The 23,387-nt window shown below is 44.3% G+C and overlaps 1 long non-coding RNA gene across 1 annotated transcript; it reads left to right on the top strand.

Annotated features, from left to right (window-relative positions):
• Nucleotides 1-11,565: 11,565 nt before the first annotated feature.
• On the top strand, nucleotides 11,566-15,515 carry LOC129392441 (uncharacterized). The gene is made up of 3 exons (XR_008618306.1): nucleotides 11,566-11,870; nucleotides 15,022-15,245; nucleotides 15,332-15,515. It is a non-coding gene; the product is annotated as an uncharacterized lncRNA (long non-coding RNA).
• Nucleotides 15,516-23,387: the final 7,872 nt, after the last annotated feature.

Here is a 23,387-nt window from a genome sequence, read left to right as displayed (position 1 = left end):
TTATTGTGGTAGACAACCCAAGTTCTTCTGCAGTTTTAAGATTCACCCGTTATGAAAAGGGTAAAGAGAAATTAACGTAATGGCCACAAAGAGACCTATATGGTGATTTTACCACCAACCTAAAGATACACTTGCTTTAAAACTAGAGTAACTTGAATCAGAAGAAAACATACTACTACTAAATGTAATACTATATCACTTCTAAAAAGGAACTGGTTTAAGTAGTAATGTCCTTGTGTAGACTGAAAATGGAAATTCACTAAAACTCCAATCGTAATTGCACTTGGAAATTATTTGCAGCCTCCTAGAGTTGGAAAGTCATGACCTAGTATGAGAGAAAATCCAGTCTCTTGCTTCTCTTGCTCCTCTGTTTATTTATCCACTCATGTAGCAAATATTGATTGAGTACCTGCTACATGCCAGGCACAGTTGTGAGCACTTGAGATGCAGCGATGAACCAGACACACAAATCCCTCGCTCTCATGACATTTAAATTCGAGTGGGTAGGAAAGACAAGGGAAAATAAGAAAAAGTAAATAAATACATTTCCAGTAGTGGTAAGTGCAAAGAAGAAGCAGCAGAATACGAGGTAGCGACGGGGGGATGGAAAGAAGTTAGAGACAGAGAAGGAGGAAGGGAGTGGGAGGATGGGGACTCTATTACCCAGAGCTGCCCAGGAAGGCCTCCTTGAACAGATGCCTGAAGGTAGCGAGGGAGTGAGCCATGCAAAGATCCAGAATTACGGGCGTGTGAAGCCTGAAGCAGAACCAGTGTAGCCAAAGCAGAGTGAGGAGAGAACGTAGGAAATATCATGGCAAGGGCTAGATCCTGTTGGACTGCGTAGATTTTACTGAGGCATTTTCATTTCTCCCTCTGTTTGTTTCTTCTGCTGTGTTGTGTTGTATTTTTTTTAATGACGTGAAGCTGCTGGAGTTTGTCTGAGCTGGAGAGTGACAGCTCCTCTTTTTAGCTGCCAGGGCTTTTTCAATGGCACATTTTATTAGCAATTCTTCCAGAACGGGCTCTCTGTAAATGCTGTATGTTGCTTGAGGCGATCCTGGACACCCACAGCCCAGCTTCCCATCTCATGCAGGTAAGAACTTCCCTCAAAAGGGGCCATTCATTAGACTTTCCAATGAGGGTTCAAAAAGTTATGGGGGAGGGAGGCATTTACAATGATGGTGTGGCTAGAAGAGGAGTGAGGGAGCCCATGTATCCCTGTCGCCACGACCATGGGAGATCAAGGTGTGACTGCCGGAGAGTAGTTTTCACATCTGTTTGTATTAACAGGGCTTCCTCCAGGACCCTTTACCTCAGTGAGTAGCAAGCCTGCTCTCCTGTCCACATCCAGGATATATCGGTGCTTTCTCATCCTGCGTGCACACTGTAGCTGGAAGTGGTGTAACAGGCCAGGTCTATTAAATGGAATAAGAATAGCTACTGTTACTGAGCTCCTATCAAATGCTAGTCACTGTGTACTTTATTATCTCTAATTTTCACAACCATTCCCTAAGATACTATCTCTATTTGATAGATGAGGAACCTGAAGTAGAGACAGATGGCAGAGCTCACCCAAGTTCACACAGAAGTGGCAATGCCAGGGTTTGAGCCCAGAATTGCCTGACTCTGAAACTTGAACTCTTTGCCTTCTACCATGCTGCCTCCAAATAGGTCAAATGACTAGAAAAAGAAGATTTAAGTTCAGAATTGTCATTGTAGATTGTTTCCACCAGTTTATTTTCTGTAAAACTCCAAATGGGTCAAATTTCATAAGAATGAAATTCAAGAGAACCTCTGTGCCATTTTGTTATAGGGCAGCTGCCTTGGAATTTGTGTCATAACTTATTATGTTGGCTATTTTTGAAATAAGTAGACCTCAATTGAAAATGGGAGGATTTATCATATATATATATATATATATATATATATTTTTTTTTTTTTTTTTTTTTTTTTTTGCGGTACGCGGGCCTCTCATTGTTGTGGCCTCTCCGGTTGCGGAGCACAGGCTCCGGACGCGCAGGCTCGCGGACTCTCAACCACTGCGCCACCAGGGAAGCCCCATATATAATTTTTAAATAAATAATTTCATTTAATGAATTTCTTAGGGCCTGAAATTGCTTTACTCCATATAAATTTCATTAAAACACAGACCTATAGCTAAAGCAGAGAATAGAGTATAATTTGAGCGTTATTTACAATTAGGGATACTATTTTTCTGCTAACAGACTCTGGCTCAGGACTGCCTCACTTCTCCACCCACAATTTTGTCAATTCCATGAAATATTTTTCCACTCTTTTTTTAAAATTTTATTTTATATTGGAGTATAGTTGATTAATGTTGTTGTGTTAGTTTCAGGTGTACAACAAAGTGATTCAGTTATACATATATTTGTATATGTATATGTATTCTTTTTCAAATTCTTTTCCCATTTAGGTTATTACAGAATATTGAGCAGAGTTCCCTGTGCTATACCGTAGGTCCTTGTTGGTTATCCATTTTAAATATAGCAGTGAGTACAAGTCAATCCTACACTCCCAAGCTATCCCTGCCTCTCCACCCTTCCCACTGGTAACCATAAATTCGTTTTCTAAGTCTGTGAGTCTGTTTCTGTTTTGTAAATAAGTTCATTTGTATCATTTTTTTTAGATTCCGCATATAAGCGATATCATACGATATTTGTCTTTCTTTGTCTGACTTACTTCACTTACTATGATCATCTCCAGACCCATCCATGTTGCTGTACATGGCATTATTTCATTCTTTTCAGTGGCTGAGTACTATTCCACTGTGTATACACCACATCTCTTTATCCATTCCTCTGTTGATGGACATTTAGGTTGCCTCCATGCCTTGGCTATTGTAAACAGCGCTGCAGTGAACATTGGGATGCGTGTATCCTTTTAACATTGTGCTTCTCAGAGCATAACTCTCTCTCTATTTCTCTCTTCTCTGTCTCTCTCTTCTCTGTCTCTCTGTCTCTCTCTCTGTCTCTCTCTCTCTGTCTCTCTCTCTCTGTCTCTCTCTGTCTCTCTGTCTCTCTGTCTCTCTCACACACACACACACACACACACACACACACACACACACACACACATCTTCTACAGAGAAATTAACTCTCCATGGAAGATTTTTGGGGCAGAATAGGATGCATTTTTCTCAGACCAACAAAACAGACAGGGGCCAATTACCAGGTTCCAGATCTGGTGTCTCACTAAGTTCTTCATGTAGATAAATGCTGGGAAAATATTCTCCAGGTAAAGATTTTGCCTCAGTGGCTATAGACTTTGACCCTCACTAAACTAGTCCTCACACACCAGTGAGCACGGGGTGACAGAACTAGAATATTCAACTAGAAGAACTAAAATATTACAGTAGAAGGAACCTTGAAAATAACCTCATTCAACCTCCATGACAAAGAGAAGAAGAAACTAAGGTCTTGTATAAAGGGTTAGAGGGTGAAATGAGACTGGAACTCAGGTCTTCTTACCTTGAGGAAACTTCCTCAACACACCATATTTTCTTTCTCCATGTTTTCTTTTTGTTGAATTCTCCTGAAACTACTTATTCTTGTAAAAACCTGAATTAGGAAGAACACATCTGTATGAAAATCATTGTCCTCTATACCAATACCCTGTGATTTCCCTGGATGGAGCTCATTTCTCTTTTCCCATCTTCCCAACTCAGTGACTGTAACTTTTTTCCTCTGAAATGCTGCAATGCCTGTGAACACTCACCTGTAGGGATTTCAGAATTCAGAACAAATCCTTGTTGAACAGGAAAAGAGATCAAAGGAACATTGCCTCTTCATGTGTAGAAATTTTATGGCATTTTTCCCAAGTGTGTAATATGTGTGTGGTTGTATTTTATGAAACTTTTATGAGAGCACTTCATTTCAGTTCTCCTGTTCCTTTTATGGTGGGCCTGATCCTATTATTTTTCTGTAACTGAAATTTTATTTTTAAATATTAAATTGTGATTATGAGAAAAGGTTCTTTATTCCAATGCACTCATGTACATGTAACTTCTTCTGACTTATGGGGAAGCAAGTCCCACATCAGAGCTTCAGCCCTGGGCCCATAATTTGCAAGCATCAAATGGAGCCTCATATTGCAATGCAAATTATAGTACCCAGGGATCTGCAGTATAATCGCCCAGTTACAAGGAAGGTAGAGAGGAGAGGAAATTACCATAATGGGCCACAGAATATACACAAGAGGATGCTCAGAGGCCTATATGGCAGATTTCACCACCATTCGAAAGATACGCTTGCTTTCCTCTGAAAATGTGCTCTCCTTGGTAGAGAAAGATGTTGTTGGCTCCGTCTTGAAGAAACTTGATCTTCAGCTCTTTTGGTAGCGATGGATTGGACTGAATTATTTATATTCTCTCATCTGAACTGTGAAGTGGCCAACTAGGAGTTGGGATCGTTTTAGAAGCTGAACTTCAATGAATGAGTAGGTTGAAATATGGAAAAAAGGAAGGTGAGAGAGAAGAGCATTCCAAGAGAAGGAAAAAGAGTGAGCCAAGGTGTAGAGACAGAAAGACCTGTTTAAAAAGAAGCACAGTCCCCTTGGGCTAAAGTGTGGGAGGACACATTTCTGGCACACAGCCATTTGAACTGAGGCCCCCATTACCCAAAGGAGCTTACAGCCTGAGCCTCTGGACCCTGATGAACAAGTTCATCTGAGGGGAAAGCTTTCTCTGATCCACTAAACATCTGTCCCTGGGCCAAGATTCCAGAAAGCCCTCTCTGTGAGGGATGAAAGGGACCTGGAACTCTTCCATTTTGATTCCTAGAATTTCTCCAATTGGCAGCAATCCCAATTTCTTCTAGGATGATACCTAATAGAATATTGAACATAGGTGGCTCTTCCTCATATCACTTGGAAATGGGCAAAGGATATTGTCCAATATTTCTTATAAGCAATATTTGTTAATTAAGTTCTTTAAATTTTTTTTAAAATTATTCAACAAACAATTATTGAGCACCTACTGAATATGGAGATAGAAAAATAAATGACACACTCCCTTCTTGGAAGTGTTGGAGATGACAATCAGATAGACAATTTTAGGGAACTATGGAAACATAAATGCTAGAGGAATGTGAATGAATCATGGGAGCCAGAGGAAGAGTGCTCACCCCACCTAGGTGGATGTAGGTGTGGAGGTCAGTGATGGCAACACCCTCACTGAGTCATATGAGTAAACAGGATTTGACCAAGCAAATGGGGGCTGGAGTGAGAAAGAAACATGGGTGGGAGGGAGAGGGTATTCCAGGCAGGAGGGATGGCAGCAAACTAGCAGAGGCAGGAAAGAGCGTGGTGTGGGTGGTGAGCATCAGACAGACAGAAGTTGCTGGAACGTAAAGCACTAAGTAGGATACAGTGTTTCCTATGGCTGCTGTGACCCATTGCCACAAACACAGTGGCTTAAAACAACATAAATTTGTTCTCTTTACAGCTTTGGAGGTCAGAAACCCAAATTCAGTTTCACAGGGCTAATGTCTAGGTGTCGGCACCTTCTGGAAGCTCTAGGAGAGAACCTGCTTCTTTGTCCTTTTCATCGTCTGCTGTCGGTCTGCATTCCTTGGCTTTTGGCTCCTTCTTTGTCCATCTTCAAAGTGAATGACTCCAATCTCTGCTTCTGTCATCATATCGCCCTTTCCTGTGATTCTGCCTGTCCTCCCTTTCCCTTACTTCCTCGTTGACCTACGTAGATCAGATCCACCCAGGTAATTTTAGGATAATCTCCCCATCTCAAGATTTAATTTAATCACAGCTGCAAAGTCCTTTTTTATAAGATAATATTGACAGGTTCCAGGGATTAGGATGTGAACATATTTGGGAGGCTATGATTCAGTCTGTCACATAGGGAAAAGCCGGAAATGAGTTTTAGGAAGCAAAAGGGAATCCAGAAAAAGAGGGTGTTGTAAGCCACGGTAGGAACTTGACTATAATCCTGTAGTCAGTGGGGAGCCATTGAAGGGTCATAAGCAGGGGAGAGATAGCACAGTAGAAGCTGGACTGAGGGGGAACTCGCTGGAAGCAGAGAAACCACCTGGGAAGCTCCTGTGAGAGTTGATAAGAAACACCGCTTATGCCTAAATATTAGACAAAGTGCTTCCCCATCCCCACATAAACCTATGGAGAAGATAAACAAACCTTATATGTGAATGTTTATAAATCCTTATTAGGGAGTTCTTTCAATTACCTTAGTTGGAACAACAAACCGGTACTTGATAATATGATTAATGATCAAACTGGGACACTTTTGAGACGGTCCTATTGATAACTACACAGGGACAACATGCTAAACCAGGACTGCCCCCGGCCAACTGGGCATATGGTTGCCCTATGTTTGGAGAAGGCACACTGCCCTGAAATGGCTGGAATCAGCGCTGGTTTGGGGTGTTAGAGAGGCCTCCTGACTGATTCAGTCAAAAAAAAGGCAAAGGCAATTAATAGAACTGCAGTAATTTTTCCTGGGATTATGACCTCACAATACAAGTGTTGCATGGTGTTATAAACTAGCGTTTGAAAGATTACTTTTAAATGAATATATTAAGTGATTACATAGTGAGGATTACAATATACAGTTGAAAAAAACCCAGCTGTTTGATGGGTTCTTGTGACTTTAGGAACTGTTTCCAGAGACAGAATCCCATTTGGATTCTAAAAATGCTGTGTCTCAAACAACACAGAATTGACCATGATTTGCTCTAGAAAACCATCTTAATTCTACGCTCCAGTGAGGAAGGAAACCCTGGTGTCAAAATTGCACGTGAGGAGTTTGAATAAAACTCTTTCAGGAAACATGAGTGAGGATGTTAATTTCTAAATTAATATCTTTATAGCTTAAGTGCTATTTTAAATATACATGTGTAGCTAAATTAATAATTTAAATATAGACATTTGACTGTCGATTAAATTTGCCCCTCTCAAAAATGGTTGAGTCTGAGAGAAGATTATCTCCCAGTTGAAAATCCAGGGGGCTCTATTTTAAATGCTCGTGCTTTCTAGTCTGACATATGCAGTATTTTGAGAGTAAACACTGTAGGATTTGTTAGGTAAGATGTAGGGTAAGGGAGAAGGATAGTCAGCTGGATGGGTGGTGGTATCACCAACTGAACTAATCAATGGCAGAGACATTTGTTTATAGAGACAGGGTGGGCAAAAGGATACTAGAAGTTCATCGTTGGCAGTGTTGAGTCAGAGATGCCTGTTAAGGCATGCAGAAGATTCTTGGATATGGAATTGGTTAAGGATACAGGAAAGTTTATTTGCATTGGAACCACAGAGGCAAGACAGCCACAGAAAACTACAATAAAAAGGAAGAAGCATAGAGATCAAGCATGATGATACCAGAGAGGCTAGATGACCATAGGGTTTTATGTTTGGGGAAGTTTATAAAATAGACCTGGAATGTGTGGCACAGTACAATCAAGTGGCCTTGGGGTTTCTAAAAGCACCGGTCTAAAGGGACTCCTATAGACATGAGCTAATACTCCACTGTAGTCAAACCTGGTAAAGCCAGCATGAGGCATCTGGTAGCCTGGGGCATGGTGAGACCAAAAGGGGTCAGGGTGAAACCAAAAGCAGTCAGGGGCCATATCTGTAGGGTTGAGGCCAGATCAGGGACATATGACTTTTGGTTTCTTGGCTCTCAAAATTGAGGTGTGAAGGAAGAAATGGGGGGCACACACACACACACACACACACACACAAACAAGAGAGGGAGAGAAAGGGAGAAGAGAGAGCAAGTGTAATTATTGTCACAGACAGAACATTTGTCACCCCCAAAATTCATATGCTGAAGCCCTAACCCCTAATGTGATGGCATTAGGAGATTAGGAGGTGGGGCATTTGGAAGGTAATGAGGTTTAGATGAAGTCATGAGGGTGGAGCCCCAATGATGGGATTAGTGCCCTTATAAGAAGACTCACCAGAGCCTCCTCTCTCCTCCATGTGATGATATAGCAAGAAGGCAAAGGTGGCCATTTGCCAGCCAGGAAGAGAGCACTTATCAAGAAATGAATCTGCCAGCACCTCGATCTCAGACTTCCCAACGTCCAGAACCCTGAGAAATAAGTGCTGTTTTTGCTTTTTTATGGCAGCCAGGGCAGACTAAGACAATTATACCTCAGGAATTGTTTGACTAGAGGGATTGTCATTCTGCCTTTTCAGTGTGTTGGGGCATCCCGGTTGCTAAGGAATGGGGACAGGAGCTTGGGGTTACCAGGAGCAACTGTGGGTCTACATCCCATACTCACACTTCACCATCTGTGAGACTCATTGTGATCAGAGGTGAGCATCACGATCCCCCCCAACCCCTTCTTGCTACCCAGAGTTAGGGAAGAGCCTGCTTCTTGCCCTTGCTGGCTGGTCAGAACCGTATTAGTTCCAAGAACTTGTTATGGAATGATTCTCCCTGAGCACTGCCCTGAGGTCACTGGCCCTCCAGACAGGCACAAGCATCCTCTCTTTCCACAAACATCTGTTCTGTTGGGCCTCCAAGTGGGAGGGTGGGTGCTTGGTGGCTGCCTGGCTCAGAAAGTGCCCATTATGAGCAGTGGATCATCTTGCATTCCATTAAGCATGTGATTATAGCCAGATGCTGTGGTGATGGGCATACAACAACTCCCTATAATAACCGTAATTATGATCCTGGTGTTTCTTTAGCTCAACATACTCTGAACTTCTTAAGTCAGAAGAAATTTGAAAGAATTGCTTATGAGAGGCTGCAATCAAATGGAGAAGGAGAACTTTCTTTATAAAGGGGGCAAATTCCTCCCTGACATTTTGGCTTATGCACAGCTTTGCCCTGACAGTGGCATGGCTCTGGAGTCCAGAATGAGCATGGCTCTGGCTCCACACGCCTACTCTTATTTCTCTGCTTCCCTGTGCTTTGCTCTGCCTGGTTCCTTCTCAGCTGCTTCTCCTGGCTGGAAAGGAAAACAAGCACCTGCCTGCCCGTCAGCTCCCATGCCCCCCACTGTGGGAGTTTACCAAGTGGGGCACCTCCTCTGCCCACTCGGGTGAAGATCTTGGAATACCCAGGGAGAGGGGGTCGTTCGACGCTGAAATTGGCTGTGTGCTGTGATGACTAACAGCCACCTGGGCCTGCCATTCTTGTGAATCCATCTATTTGTGGAACACGGAGCTGTTTAGGGGATATCTGTGCACATGCGAAGTCTTTACTGGTAGGAGCACATTTAAAGGAGCTGGAAACCCAGTCTGTGAAGAAATATGTTGCCTTCATTCTCTAGGGTTGCCATAACAAAATACCGCACACTGGGTGGCTTCGGTAAGGCATTTATTGTCTCGCAGTTCTGAAGGCTAGAAGCCGGAGATCAAGGTTTCTGCAGGAGTGGTTCCTTCCAAGGGCTGTGAGGGAGGGATCTGCTCCAGGCCGCCTTCCTTGGCTTGTAGATGAATGTCTTCTCCCTGGATTATCTTCACATTGTTTTCCCTCTATGCGTGTCTTTCTCTTCACATGTTTTTTTTTTTTTTAAGTACACCAGTCAGATTGGATTAGGGGCTCACCCTTCTCCAATATTTTAATGCCAATCATTTTAACTAATTACATCTGCAACAATACCATCTCCAAGTAAGGTCACATTCTGAGGTACTGGAGGTCACATTGTGAGAACATCAACATATGAATTTGGAGGAGGACATAAATTCAACCTATAACATGCATTGTGAGCCTACCATGTGCCCGGCACTGTGCTGAATTCAGGGGATACACTTGAACAAGAAGGCAGTTTCTACCCTCCCAGGGCTTGACAGGAATACAGGGAAAAATTACACAATAAAGTGATCAATAGATAAAGTGATCAACACTGCAATAGGGCCCTAGGAGGGGCCATGGGAAATCACAGGAGGAGCTCCAACCTAGCTTAGGAGCCTGGGAAAGGCAGCCCCCGAGGAGGTGAGGCTGAGGCTGAGGTCTGGAGGATGATAGAAGCTCACCAGGGAAAGGTGGGGCAGAGCAGAAAGATATGCCAGGTGGATGTGACTAAAAGAGCCGAGGTCCAGAGGGGAGAAGGACTATGGCCTACAGAGAGAACTAAAAGAAATTCCTCAGGGTTGAAGTATAGCGTGTGAGGGTGTTTCCTGGGGGTTAAAGAGATGAGGAAAAGGAGGACCAAGACAATGGTGGAAGGAAAATGATGCGGGGCCTTGTAAGCCCCCTGAGGATACTTGCATATAGACCTGAGGGAACTTGGGAGCCACTGAAGGATGCCATTTAGGAAACGACACAATCAGACTTCAGATTTAGAAACACCCCACTGGCTGCCGTCTGGCGAGGAGGGGAACAGGAAAGAAGACCACTTAGAGGGACATTTCTGCGGTCCAGGAGAGAGGTGACTGTAGCTTGAACGAGGACAGTGGCAGGAGATGGAGGTTTTGATGCCCACTTGTCCTTCACATCCCAGCCCAGGCTCCTGGGATCTCACAGGGCCTCCACCCTCTCCCACCTGCCACTTCACTTGTTTGTGTGAAGGCTTGATACCAATCTCTCTTCTATCATTTTATTTTTCAAATACTCACATGGTATTTACCATGTGCCAGGCACTGAGTGCATTAGAAATTATAATTCATGGAGGTGTCAAAAAGTAACCACGAGGCAGATGCTATTATTATCCCCATTGTACATAGGGAGACAAAAAGACCTTGTCAAAGGTCACAGAGCTAATGGTGGCAGCGCCAGCCCGTGACCTCTGGCTTCAGAGTCACACTCTTAACCATGACCCTCCCCTCTATCCTACAAGCAGGCGCCACTTCATCATCACACCCAGCAGAACGCCAGGCATGCAACAGGCCCTTAATAAATACTTGTTGAATGAATGTTGGCGATGATCAGATGTGTATGGTGGGTGACAGAGGTTGGGGGCAGGTGTCAAAGGTGACTTCCAGGATTTTCAGCTTGGGTCGGGGGTGAGGCTATTCACTGCGCTGAGGATCATGAAGGCGGAAGCTGTTACGGGGCTGTGAAGGGAAAGCGACTGGGACATCCTGATGGGACACAGCGCTTCTTACACCCTGGGCATCTGGAGCCTTTGGGCCGCCCTCAGTAGTTTCGTATCACCGCTGCCTTGGTGAGAATAACATCAATCTGAAACTTTTTCGGCCTTACCCCATAACAGCTGAATAACAGCTATTAGCTTTGGACTCTAGGCATTTTTGTGAGATCTTAGTTCCAGGGCTTGAGGTTTGGCAAAAAGAGTATATTATTCACACACAAAACAACTACATTAAAATAGCATTAAGAGTCTGGTTTACACTGACAAAACCTAGGAAATTCAGAATTATGGGGAAAAGCCTGTCCTGAGTTCACCCTCACCACTAGGCTGATGTGGTTCCTTCTGCCTTGAGGGTGGAGAGAAAGGTCCCCACTGGGAAGGAGCCACACTGGGGAAATATGAGGCAGCCCAGGTGAGGGGGGAGGAGGAGGGGGAGGAGCGGGAGGAAGGGCCATTACAGCAAGGCCCATGGCCCCGGGGCCAGGCCCACTCCCTGGAGCCTGTATGGTGATGCAGGCAAGAAGCACCGGCCCTGCAGGTCACAGCCCAATCCCGGGGCCAGGAAAACATGTCAGCACCAGCCTCTGGCTCCTCTGGGCTGGAGGCCTCCTTCAATGAGACATTCACATCTTTGCCCCATGGGGAAGAAGCCTTATATTTCCATCCCTCTACTGAACTTGGACACAGGAGAACTCACAGGCAGATACATTGCTTCCCCACCTAATTCTCATCTTTTGAAGGAATTGAGGAGAAAGAAGCTCAATAATGGGTGAACAGAAAGTGTTGGCTGTGTTTCCACACGGAAGCGTGGCTGGTTATAGCATTGGGAGACCACTCTGTTAAGTAAGTTTGAGAATTTAAATAATCTTGATTTGGGGTTACATTGAGAGTTGGGGAGAGAAGTGAGGAAAAGAAATTCCCTCCTCTTGGCCAGAAAAGACCTTTCTCTATTTGAGAGGAGGTGGAACCATTTGTCACTCACTTACTTGCTTGCTTTATTTATTTATCTATCTATCTATCTGTCCAGGTTTATTGAGGTATAATTGACAAACAAAATTGTAAGCTATTTAAAGTGTACAACATGATGATTTCCCATATATATTCACTGTGGAAAGATTTCCCCTGTGGAGTTAATTACCACGTTCACCACCTCACATAGTTACCTTTTTTGTGTGCGTGAGAACATTTTAGTTCTACTCTCTTGGCAAATTTCAATTATATGATATAGTGTTATCAATTATAGTCACCATGTTATATTAGGTCCTCAGACCTTATTCATCTTATAACTGACAGTTTGTATAATTGGTTCTTCGGATGTACTTTGGGAAGAAATTTCTGTAATTCTAGAATTCACCAGGGCATTTTGGGTAAGAACTTCCCCCAAGCTTTTGAAAATAAAGCATAAATCCAAGAGCTCGAAAATGACTCAGGTTGGTTTTAAATATGGTGAGAGTTACCCCATCTAACCAATTTTAAAATGACAAAATACAGTCCTTGGAGAAGGTGCCATGGTCTAGCCTAAAGTGACAGGGGTAGCAGGGATAGTGAGACATCCCTCCATATACAAGAACCCCAAAGGGATTTTGTAAAATAAAAATAAAATGTGATGTTAATTCTACCAAGTTATTGCCCTCTTCCAATAGCTTTTGAATTTCATTAAACTGTTCATCCTCCCAATTTCTCAGTGATTAATAAATCTCTTTTCTCTGCCCTACAATTACTATTCACCAGAATAATAACCAAATGGATGGGCTCATTTAACCCTTATAGTAATCCTATGAGGTAGCTACTCTTGTTATCCCCACTGATAACGTAACAATGTTATTTATCATTGTGATCTGTAATGATGTTAGGGTACTGACCAAGGTCACACATATGTGGTGGAGCTGGAATTGGAACCCCACGTTCCAATTAAGCTGGCACTTGGCCATCCATCCCCCCCTAGACCTGAGCTGCCTGTTAAAATCAGCTGGGAGACATCCAGAGCCATAGAGCTCATGACTCTTCCAGAAGTTCTCATCTTAGCTTGAGAAACCCTTTTCTCTATTAACCAAATGAGGGATAGAAAAAGCAATTGTGCTCATTTCTAAATTGTCAACGTGACTTTAAGAATCCTGTCTTCTTGAAAGCACATTGAAGGCCCATTTCATTTACCTCTCTTCTCAAATGGGAAAACTGAGAGGGTTTTATGCTACCAGCTCAGAAGCTGAGCTGGGGATAAAGTGCAGGAAGACTCAGGCTTTAGCAAATGACCTGGTATCAGGACTCCCCTGGTGTGCGGTGGGTAGGATGCCACGCTCCCAATTTATGGGGCCCGGGTTCGATCCCTGGTCGGGGAACTAGATTCCGCACGCATGCCGCAACTAAGAGTTCACAAGCCGCAACCAAGAAGCCCGCATGCCGCAACTAAAAGAGCCCACGTGCTGCCACTAAGATCTGGCACAGCCTGAACAAATAAATAAATATTTTTTTTAAAAGGAAAGAAAATGACCTGACATCACTTTTCCAATACGCTATAAAATGTTAATAATTCTGAGTAATCTGACTGAAAATGCATTAAAGTACAGGACAGCAGGAGGTTGAGAGAAAGTCATTTTTTGTGCCCCCCCTGACCTGTCATTTAGCAAAGCAGGGACAACTTTGCCTCTGTCATGGAGTGCGGCTATTAAGATGTCACAGCCGTGATTCTGTGACACTCCATCAGAGGACACTGGTGGTACCTCCCTCTTTTCTGTTTGGAAGAAAGAGACAGGAGGGGTTGTTCAAATACTGGATGCAGATGGGGTGTGGAGAGACAGTATAAACATGGACTAGAACAAGTTCAGAGAGACACACAGGACATGGTAACATCGGTAGAACCAGGCCTGTCAAAGCCAGTGACAGCACATGGAAGATTTCCTGTGGAGCTCTAGATAATTCTGTTCCGGCTAGAATCTTTAGTTAACAGTCCAGAAGGGCCTGTTAACTGTGACTTAACTTTAAGTGTGAATGAAAAGTACAGGTAGTTGACATGTTTCTTGGTAATACCTTTTGATAAAGGATGCATTTGTCTCTAGTTTTGTACTAAAAGTCTTTAGTCGGGACTCTCTTGAGTTAAAACTCCTCTCTGGAGGTTGAATTTTGAGCGTCTTCCACCCTCCCCATCCCACGAGCCTGCTCCTAGCACACATACACATGCACGCATACACACATGTGCACAGCCCCACCAATCCCGGGTGAGGGCTCACTCGACTGGGATGTGAGCTGCGGGCCTGCGCTCAGTATATCCCCACCAGACTGAAGCTGTGAGGCCCCAGTGGGACCAACGCAGGAGGCCTGAGCCAGTCTTGCTCCCTACCTCCCAGGAAATATCTTTTTAATCATGCCCATGGGCTGTTTTCTACTTGAGCTGTGAGGACTCAGTGAGAAGAAAATGGTAGAAGAAAGAAATGCTTGGGTATCAGAAACAGGGGTGTTGAGAAATGAAAATGAAGTAGAGGGTTTCACTGACCCTTTCTCTTTTCCCTCTGCTGCTTTTTTGTAGTTCAAAATCCCACAGGTGTGAACATGGTAAAATACGTATCCTTGTTTTATCACATCATTAAATAACACCTCACTCTGAGACAGGTTGAGTTATGAAACCTGAAGGTGCAGAAAGTCAGGTCGAGGATGGGGGGACACACCTGCTCTGTGAAGTCTCTGGGTTCATTCCCCGGCACTTGGCATCCTGGTGAAGGACGAGGCCGTCACCGCATGACCAGCTAGCTTCTCCTGGAAATGACAAAACCCACGCAAACATTTCGATTCCAGGGAAACCACAGGAAGGCAGGCTGGTCCCTGAGCCTGGGAGAGAGAACTCAGCAGCAGGGTTGGTTCGGCCCTACAACCGCCTTCCTGTGTTGCCACTTCACACGCCCCGCCGAGGTTTTGTCTCTGGAAACACTGAAGAGAAAGCGTGTGCGGTTCTTGTAAAAGCTGTTTGTTTTTTTGTTTCGTTTGTTTTTTTTTTGACTAGGGTCGGTTGGCTTTGTTGCTGCCCAGAGGCAGGAGGAAGGACGAGGTGAGTAACCTCATTATTCGCTGGCTCCGCTGCAGTGCTGGATGGCTTCACAGGGTCTGTCCTGGGCTGGGAGGTCGGCAGAGACCTCCGAAATCCTGCAACCTGTGATTCACAGGAGTAAGTGCCCTTCTTCACGTCCTGCTGTCAAGGACCATGGACACGTTGTCATTACTGGAAAGGTTGAGACCATTCTGATTGGCTACAGTCACATTGGGTGTTTTAAATTTTAGTCGGTAGACAAACAAGCCTTCGTTGTTTCTTTCAGGCAACAAACTACCTTTCTGAAGATGACAGCAGGCCCATTTAATGGAAGACCAGGTGGCTTCTGATATCAGTTAACAGCATTAAAAAATTTTTGCAAAGGGGGAAAAAAATCACAATTTTTTACTTTCAAGTAACTGAAAATATGATTACAAAGTACCCTTGCCTGTTCTCTCCCTGCTACCTCTACATCAAAGGATAAAGTTACTTTTCTAGAAAAGGACATCAGCAAGTGCAAATTCACACATAGGATGCCTGTGAACGTGCCAGCACCCAAATGTGCGGAGGAGTGAGAACGGAGGTGGAGGGACAGGCTGATGAGAAGGGCTTCCTCAGGGCAGGAGCTGCAAATCGGCTTTAGAGGAGACAGGAGAGCACGGCCAGCAGAGAGAGCGATTTCCAAGGGGACAGGGGTGGGAGGGGGCAAATGGATGCAGAAAAGTCTCTGCGATAAGGGAATTGTACTTTTTCGTTTGTCCCAAAGCAAGTGATGCAAATCCGGCGGGAAATGCAGATCTATGACATGGTTGGGACAATCGTTCAGAAGCAGTTTTATTTTCCTAGTTGAGTTCGTTGGTGTCGTTCTGACTCTCAAAACATGACTCTCACTTTGCAGCCGGTGCAGGTGTGGTCACCGAGTCCACACGTATGGAGTCAGCCACCCCTCCGTGCCAGGCCCGTTTCTCGGGGCTGACCGGGGGGCCTTGAAAAACACCGGCAATGTCCCTGCTGCCGTTGAGCTCACTCTCTTGCCTGGGAGACGGGCAGATGGCAAGTGGATAAACAGAGATCAAGTCTCAGAGCGAGAAGAAAAATAAAACGCTCATGTGATAAGTGATGGAGAGGGAGTAGCGTCTGATAGGGTAGTTGGGAAAGACCTCTCGGAGGTTGGGACGTTTGGTCAGGGAACTGAATAAATGTCAAGAAGCAGCAGCCAATCTTGCAGAGTGAAAGGTGCATTCCAGGCAGAGAGAACAGAAAGTGCGACAGCCCTGAGGAAATGAGATTGGTGCTCCAGGGACAGAAAGAAAGCCAGGGCGGCAGAGAAGGAGAGGGATTGGGCAGGGCAGTGACAGGAGAGGGGGTGGGAGGTATGGGCCAGGTCAGAGGGGCCTTGGAACTCAAGCAAGGAATTTGACTTTATTGTTATAGGTAATGGGGAAGCAAGGCAGTGATCTGATTTAGGTAGAGTAGGATTATAATTCAACATGTAAATACAGTGTATGAATTAGACCCTAGCAGGCAACCCCAGAAGCTCTCAGAGCACTGGGGACGTGGGTGAATGGATGACTAACCGAGGATCAGAGGTGTCCTTGGGGTCTATAAAGTGGACAGATCCACACAGGATTTTTTTGGACCTTATAAGAGACTCTAGTACCTTACACAGATACATTTTCACAAGTATACGTACTGTACCAGGAGCATCCAAATGACATATGTATACTCCATTTCCTAAGCATGTGTGTGGTCACGAATGATATCCAAATTTAAAAGACAATGAATTCTACAGACTGCATCTAGCATTCGCAGTGGCTCTTCTAAGCTTCCATGTCTGGCGAGCATGCTGCAAACACAATTTGAAAAGGAGAGGGGGAAATCTCAGCTCTGGTTCCAAACCAGCCGCCATCCTCAGGAAGCCCCCAGGACCCTCGGGAAGAACCAATCTGTCTGTTATCATCACTGTGACAGATCAGAATCATGGGTATCTTGTCATCATTTCATGGCCAAGATTTTGTCTCCAGACTCTAGCTCACTCATTTCTGACAACATGTTGAAAGTGAAATATGCCTCCCCACCCCTCTTCTTTCCTTTTAAAATGTATGAATTTTGCAGTTTTGTTAAAATTAAAAGTTGCTTGAGATTTTCAGAATGAGATATCCCTTCACGCATCAGCATGTAGATGGCAAGATTTAAGGGGGTGGAAAATATTAAATGTAGATCATCTTGGAACATACAGAATGAGATATAACATTTTTAGAGAAAGGAAGAGGATTTTAAAATTCAGGCAGCCCACCATACACCAATGAGGAGTGTGTCAGAATTATTCTTATTCATCAATTTTGACAGCTCCGGGGCCCCAGCAGAGAAGCCACCCCGTTCTCTGTTGTCTAATGGATGCTGGTTAAAAGGTCTCTGTGCAGAAAAGTGGTATCCATCTCCAATCTTGCCTGCCTTGTTCCATCAAGTCAGGGTTGATGAGAGAGGCCCAGGTAATTTGTTCTGCGGCTCTTGTCCTGATAGCTGATCTCAGGATGGCACTAGATGTGATGTTTACTATTTGGCCACCTGCCATGAGTCTTGTATTGTAAAGGACTTTAAATAGAAACACACACACAATTCAGAATGCTAAGCTAGAAGACTCTTATTTTCTGTTTTAAATATTTCAACCTTCAATTAGGAAACAGAACCATGATGAATGGTTTATTTTCCAAGATAGCAACAGGACAGGAAGTCACATTTCCTTCTACCAAATTCGCCCAGAGCCACTTTTCTGTTTTATAGTCCCCCAACAGTCTAGGATCGCTGACAGCTCTGCTAGGGCTCAGCCACGTGGTGTTAAAGCAGCTGTAGGGGATTCTGCCTTAACATGGTCAGAGTAGAACACAACCTCCAAATACAATATGGCCTTTACCCTATTTTTATTCATCTTTTTCCTTCAAATCACAGTGATTCTTAATCTATCAAATTATGCTAGCCAAAACCCTCATCCACACAAAACACAGCCAGAGATCAAGAAGTAAGCAAGAAAGGCACCTTTTAGGCAAAAATAGCTCTCTTCTGGTCCACACTAAAGATGGTGCATGCTGAGTCCTCTCAGGCCTCGGTTGGTGTCTCAGATTCCAGTTTAACAACCTTAACAAGCTGGTTTGAAGGGTTTTTCAGCACCCAGAAGCCTGGGAGCAGCAAAGAAGGAAATAGAAGAGTTGCTCCTATGGGTCAGGAGCCACAGGCCACACACTGATGGCACTGAGAAGGCGCCCCAGACCACAAGGCAGGGAAACAACACCAATATCCACCAAAAGCAGACATACTATTCAAAAGGATGGTCTCCCAAACCTCCACAGGCCCTGGAACCAGCTCTGCCAACAGCTGGAGACAGCGATCAATGCTTTGAAGCTATTGCTGATGTAAACATTTTAAAAGTACACACTGCTATATTTAAAATAGATAACCAACAAGGACTTAGTGTATAGCACAGGGAACTCTGCTCAATACTCAATACCCTGTAATAACCTAAATGGGAAAAGAATCTGAGAAAAAATGGAATTAATAAAAAAAAAGGTTTTATTTTATTTATCATGCTTTGAAGAAACAGAAAAGTGCCATATGTTTTAGCAAGACTACGATGCAACGTGGCAGTAACTGTTAAAATTGTCTTGTGTAAATGGTATAAAGGCACAAAACCCCTCAGGTGTGTAAGATCCCCAGCGGCTTCGCGTGGTCCAAATATTCCCGATGCTCGATTCTCTTCTCTTCAGCCTCCGCCGAAATCCAGCCCCAGCCAGCCCAGGAGATCACGTGCTGATCCCCGATTTTTATGCTAAGGAAACACTGATCGTCTTGGAAAACAGCTTCAATTACACCTCAGTGCAAATTACAGACGACGTGGGCGGTGAGCATGTTTGAGACGATGTCCATCCCAGTCCTGGGTCTATACCCACAATACTCAGCAGACCCTGAGGGGGAGGTCAATTCTTTTACATTTTCTACCTAAACTGGACACAGCCTGTACACACTGCTCTCAACCTCCTCCCCTTGAAGAGTAATTTGTTTGGTACTGGGATTTTTTTTTTTTTTTCTAATGTGCTGGACCATGCTGGTTAGACGAAGACATTGTCACAGCTGTTTTGTTAAACTATGCATTTCCTGTATGGTCTTTATCCCACTCCTCCTTATAAATGAACACGTTTTTATGGTTTCTCCTCATAAAAAGCAAATTGGAAACCAAAGAATACTATTTTTAAAACAAAGAATCTTTACAAGAAAAGACTCTCTTCCGAGGACTTTAAACAGAAACACACACACACCCCACCCCAACCTACCCACCCCACACACACCAAAGTTACGAAACAGGAAAAAATTCTCAGTACAACTTGGGGACACTGAAGTGTTCTTTTAAAGCTATTTACAGGGCTTCCCTGGTGGCGCAGTGGTTGAGAGTCCGCCTGCCGATGCAGGGGACACGGGTTCATGCCCCGGTCCGGGAAGATCCCACATGCCGCAGAGCGGCTGGGCCCGTGAGCCATGGCCGCTGAGCCTGCGCGTAAAAGCTATTTACAAACAGGGCTGTTGTACAAACCCTGGAGTCCGGGTCACAAAATCTAAGTATGTAGGAGACACTTCCACGAGCAAGAGAAGGAGCCGAAGTCCTGGCCTGGCCACCCTGCTGGGTGGACTCATAGGAGGGTCGTGAGCACATCAGTAATTGTTCTAAGGCCGAAGACACAGCCTTCGGGAAAAACAAAAAGACGCCCAAGAGCTCTCCTCACTAGTGGCTGCCCACAAAGGAAACCAGTGGCCCAGGGTGGTAACCCCTAAGATATCAGAGTCAGTTAGAAAAAAACCATGGCACCAATGAATTTCCACACCGGAAAGTTGGATTTCCACGCCCGACTCTTTCCCTATCTGGTCAATTGTAAACTGGTTTTTTCCAGCTGGACCGAACAACCCAGGAAAATAAAAATTTAAAACAAGCAAAAAAAAAAAAAAAATCCTCAACAAACTAGCATTTCTTAATCAAGTAGTTGTTTTCCTCCATACCTCCCCACCTCCCCATGCCCAATGCGGACTCAGAAATAGGCACAGCCTCACTCAGACCATTCCACCAGTCCTGCCAGCAGCTGAGAGTTTAGCTAAAATGATCATCATAGTCAACTGGGATTCTGAAACCAACTAATGCTCGGTTTGGTGCTGTTTATTGGAAATGGGTGAATTATTCCATGATCTAAGTGTTGACCCCTTTAGTGTGCCTTCCCAGACAGCTGCGTTCTTCGGCAAACTGCAAAAGAACATAGGAGAGTACAAGAAGCCAGGATGGCTGAGAAAGATTTTGCTGGCACAAAAGTCAAGGGAAAAAAAGTGTTTTTGAGCAATACCGTGTAAGTTTAGCAATCTAAGTACTTATTCTCTCTGCAGAGTGTACATGACTAACACAGCCAATTATGAGTGAAGTGAGTGTTGAAAAAAAGTGTAAAATGAAAGACAATTTCAAATAGTTATAATGTTATGTTTCTGAAATTAAACTTCTGGTTAACGTGGTAGAAGAAGTAGGGATTTTTTTTTTTTTTTTTTTTTTTTTTCGGTACGCGGGCCTCTCACTACTGTGGCCTCTCCCGTTGCGGAGCACAGGCTCCGGACGCGCAGGCTCAGCGGCCATGGCTCACGGGCCCAGCCGCTCCGCGGCATGTGGGATCCTCCCGGACCGGGGCACGAACCCGTGTCCCCTGCATCGGCAGGTGGACTATCAACCACTGTGCCACCAGGGAAGCCCAGAAGTAGGGATTTTATTTTACTCTCTTCTCTGAAAACTCTGTCTTCAATGAAACAAAGAAATGACCATGCCCCAAACAAAACATACTGCCAAAACTCTAAAGCCTGGACTGAGGTGGGGGAGGAGTCTAAGGACCATGTCTTTAGAGCTCAGGCAAAATGCCGATTTCCTCAGTGTCAGATCTGAAGACAAAGCCAGCATCCTTTGCAGGGCTTCAGGTGAGGCTGTGCGGGCAGGGCCCTGCAAGAGGATGCTGGCCCAGAGGGCAGGTAGAGGGGGCTGGAATGAAGCCCCTGCTCTGTTCTACGAGCAGAGCGAGACCCTTTCCCCAGATCACCCAAAGGCAGCAGCTGCTCCCCAAGCACTAGCCAGCAGGCATTACCCACAGCCTTCCTGTAATTCACACATGACCCCAGGTAGGCTGGTGACAGCCCTGGGTCTTCAGTTAGACAAAGGAGATCTGGGAGCTGGACATGCTATGGATGAAGAGGAGAAAGTCCGAGCAGAACCCAGCCCACCCTCTAAAATGACACAGAGTCAGCCTGTGCTTGAGATATCTCCCTATATCTGTTAATTCATTTCTTTGGAAACACATCTCCCGTTTATTTTTGACCTTCAAGGATGAGGGTGGCTCTCAGCAAAGTCCTTTAAATAAAAAATATCCCAGTTGTAGTTGCTTCCCTCTCTCTAACTAAGCAAGCAAGGATGAAAGGAACATAGGGGAAAACAAGTGAAGGACACACATCACAAGAAGACTCTCTTAAGGAAACAAATTTCAGCCAGCAAGATTTCTTTTAAAAAAAGAAAGAAGGAAAGAAGGGAAGAAAGGAAGGAAAGAAAGAAAGAGAGAGAGAGAGAGAGAGAGAAAGGAAGGAAGGAAGGAAGGAAGGAAGGAAGGAAGAAAGAAAGAAAAGAAAAAGACTTTATGTGTTAATTTTACATGTCAATATGATTGGGCTAAGGGATGCCCGGATAGCTTGTTAAACATTGTTTCTCAGTGTGTTTGTGAAAGTGTGTCTAGAAGAGATTAGCATTTGAGTCTGTAGACTGGGTAAAGAAGACTGCCCTCACCAGTGTGAGTGGGCCTCACTGAATCCATTGAAGGCCCGAAAGAACAAAAAAGCAAAAGAAAGAGGAATTTACTCTTTTTGCTCGAGCTGGGACAGCTGTCTTCTGCCTTCAGTGTTCCTGGTTCTCAGACCTTCAGACCTGGACTGAATTACACCACTGGCATTGCTGGTCCTCTAGCTTGCAGATGGCAGAGTGGGACTCCTTGGCCTCCATAATCATGTGAGCAAATTCTATAATAAACCTCTTTTATTTACAGCTATAGCTAGCTAGCTATTTCTCTATCTATCTATCTATCTATCTACCTCCTGTTGTTTCTCTTTCTCTGGAGAAGCCTAACACAGGAGAAAAAAAAGAGACAAAAATTCAAAGAATAATTGGCAAACAACAGAAAACAATCAAAAGGAAACTAGCAAATATGTACATTTGAAATTTTGATCAACCCTGTTAATTGGACATCTAAAGATGTTCATCAATATTCACTCGCACCAAAAATAGATGAGAGTTTTCCCACATCCATGCTAACTTTGGATATTTTCAATTTTTTAAACTCATGATAGTCTGTTGGATGGAAAAATGGCTTCTCTTAATTTTAATTATCATTTGCCCAGTGGTTAGTGGAAGTCAAGCATGTTTACATTTGTTTACTGGTCATATGTATTTGGCCACATCTAGAAGTATCCTCCTGTGCTGGGAAGAATCCTGAAAAGAAATATGAATGACATTCTCAGTTGGGAAAAAGGAGACTCAGTACTTTTGAGGTCAGAATCTGCTGGCATTCTAGCAGTGTAGAGTAAGCTCAGTCATTAGGGACAGACTTTTGAGAAAATCTAGAGGGTCAAATTATATTATGAGGTTTTCTAAATTTGGGGTCAGCCAAAGGCACAGAAAAGAGAAGAAACAGAATCAGAGAAGTCAGGGAAATCTTATTCAGGGTCAGACAAAGCAGTGTCGTAAACAGTGTGGCTGAGATAAAAGAGTAATACTGAAAAGGCCTTCATCTACCAAAGTAGCCTTGCTAATGCCCACAACTTTGAAAGTAATGATTTGGGGACCAGGCTTTGAATCTTTGAAGGTCCATGGTTAAGCAACAAATAAGCACAAGATTTCTGAGTACCTACTATGCAGCAGACATTGTCCTAGGCATTGAATAAATCAGAAGGCACTGGAGGAGGGCCCTTCAAGATGGCGGAGGAGTAAGACGTGGAGATCACCTTCCTCCCCCAAAATACATCAGAAATACATCTACATGAGGAACAACTCCTACAGAACACCTACTGAATGCTGGCAGAAGACCTCAGACTTCCCAAAAGGCAAGAACCTCCCCATGTACCTGAGTAGGGCAAAAGAAAAAACAGAGACAAAAGAATAGGGACAGGACCTGCACCTCTGGAAGGGAGCTGTGAAGGAGGAAAAGTTTCCACACACTAGGAAGCCCCTTCACTGGCAGAGACGGGGGGTGGGGGGGGGGGAAGCTTCGGAGCCACGGAGGAGAGCACAG

This window comes from Physeter macrocephalus, chromosome 10 (assembly GCF_002837175.3).
Source record: "Physeter macrocephalus isolate SW-GA chromosome 10, ASM283717v5, whole genome shotgun sequence".
Taxonomy (NCBI): Eukaryota; Metazoa; Chordata; class Mammalia; order Artiodactyla; family Physeteridae; genus Physeter; species Physeter macrocephalus.
Note: the sequence above shows the minus strand (reverse complement) of the source record. Positions and strands in the feature narration are given on the sequence as shown.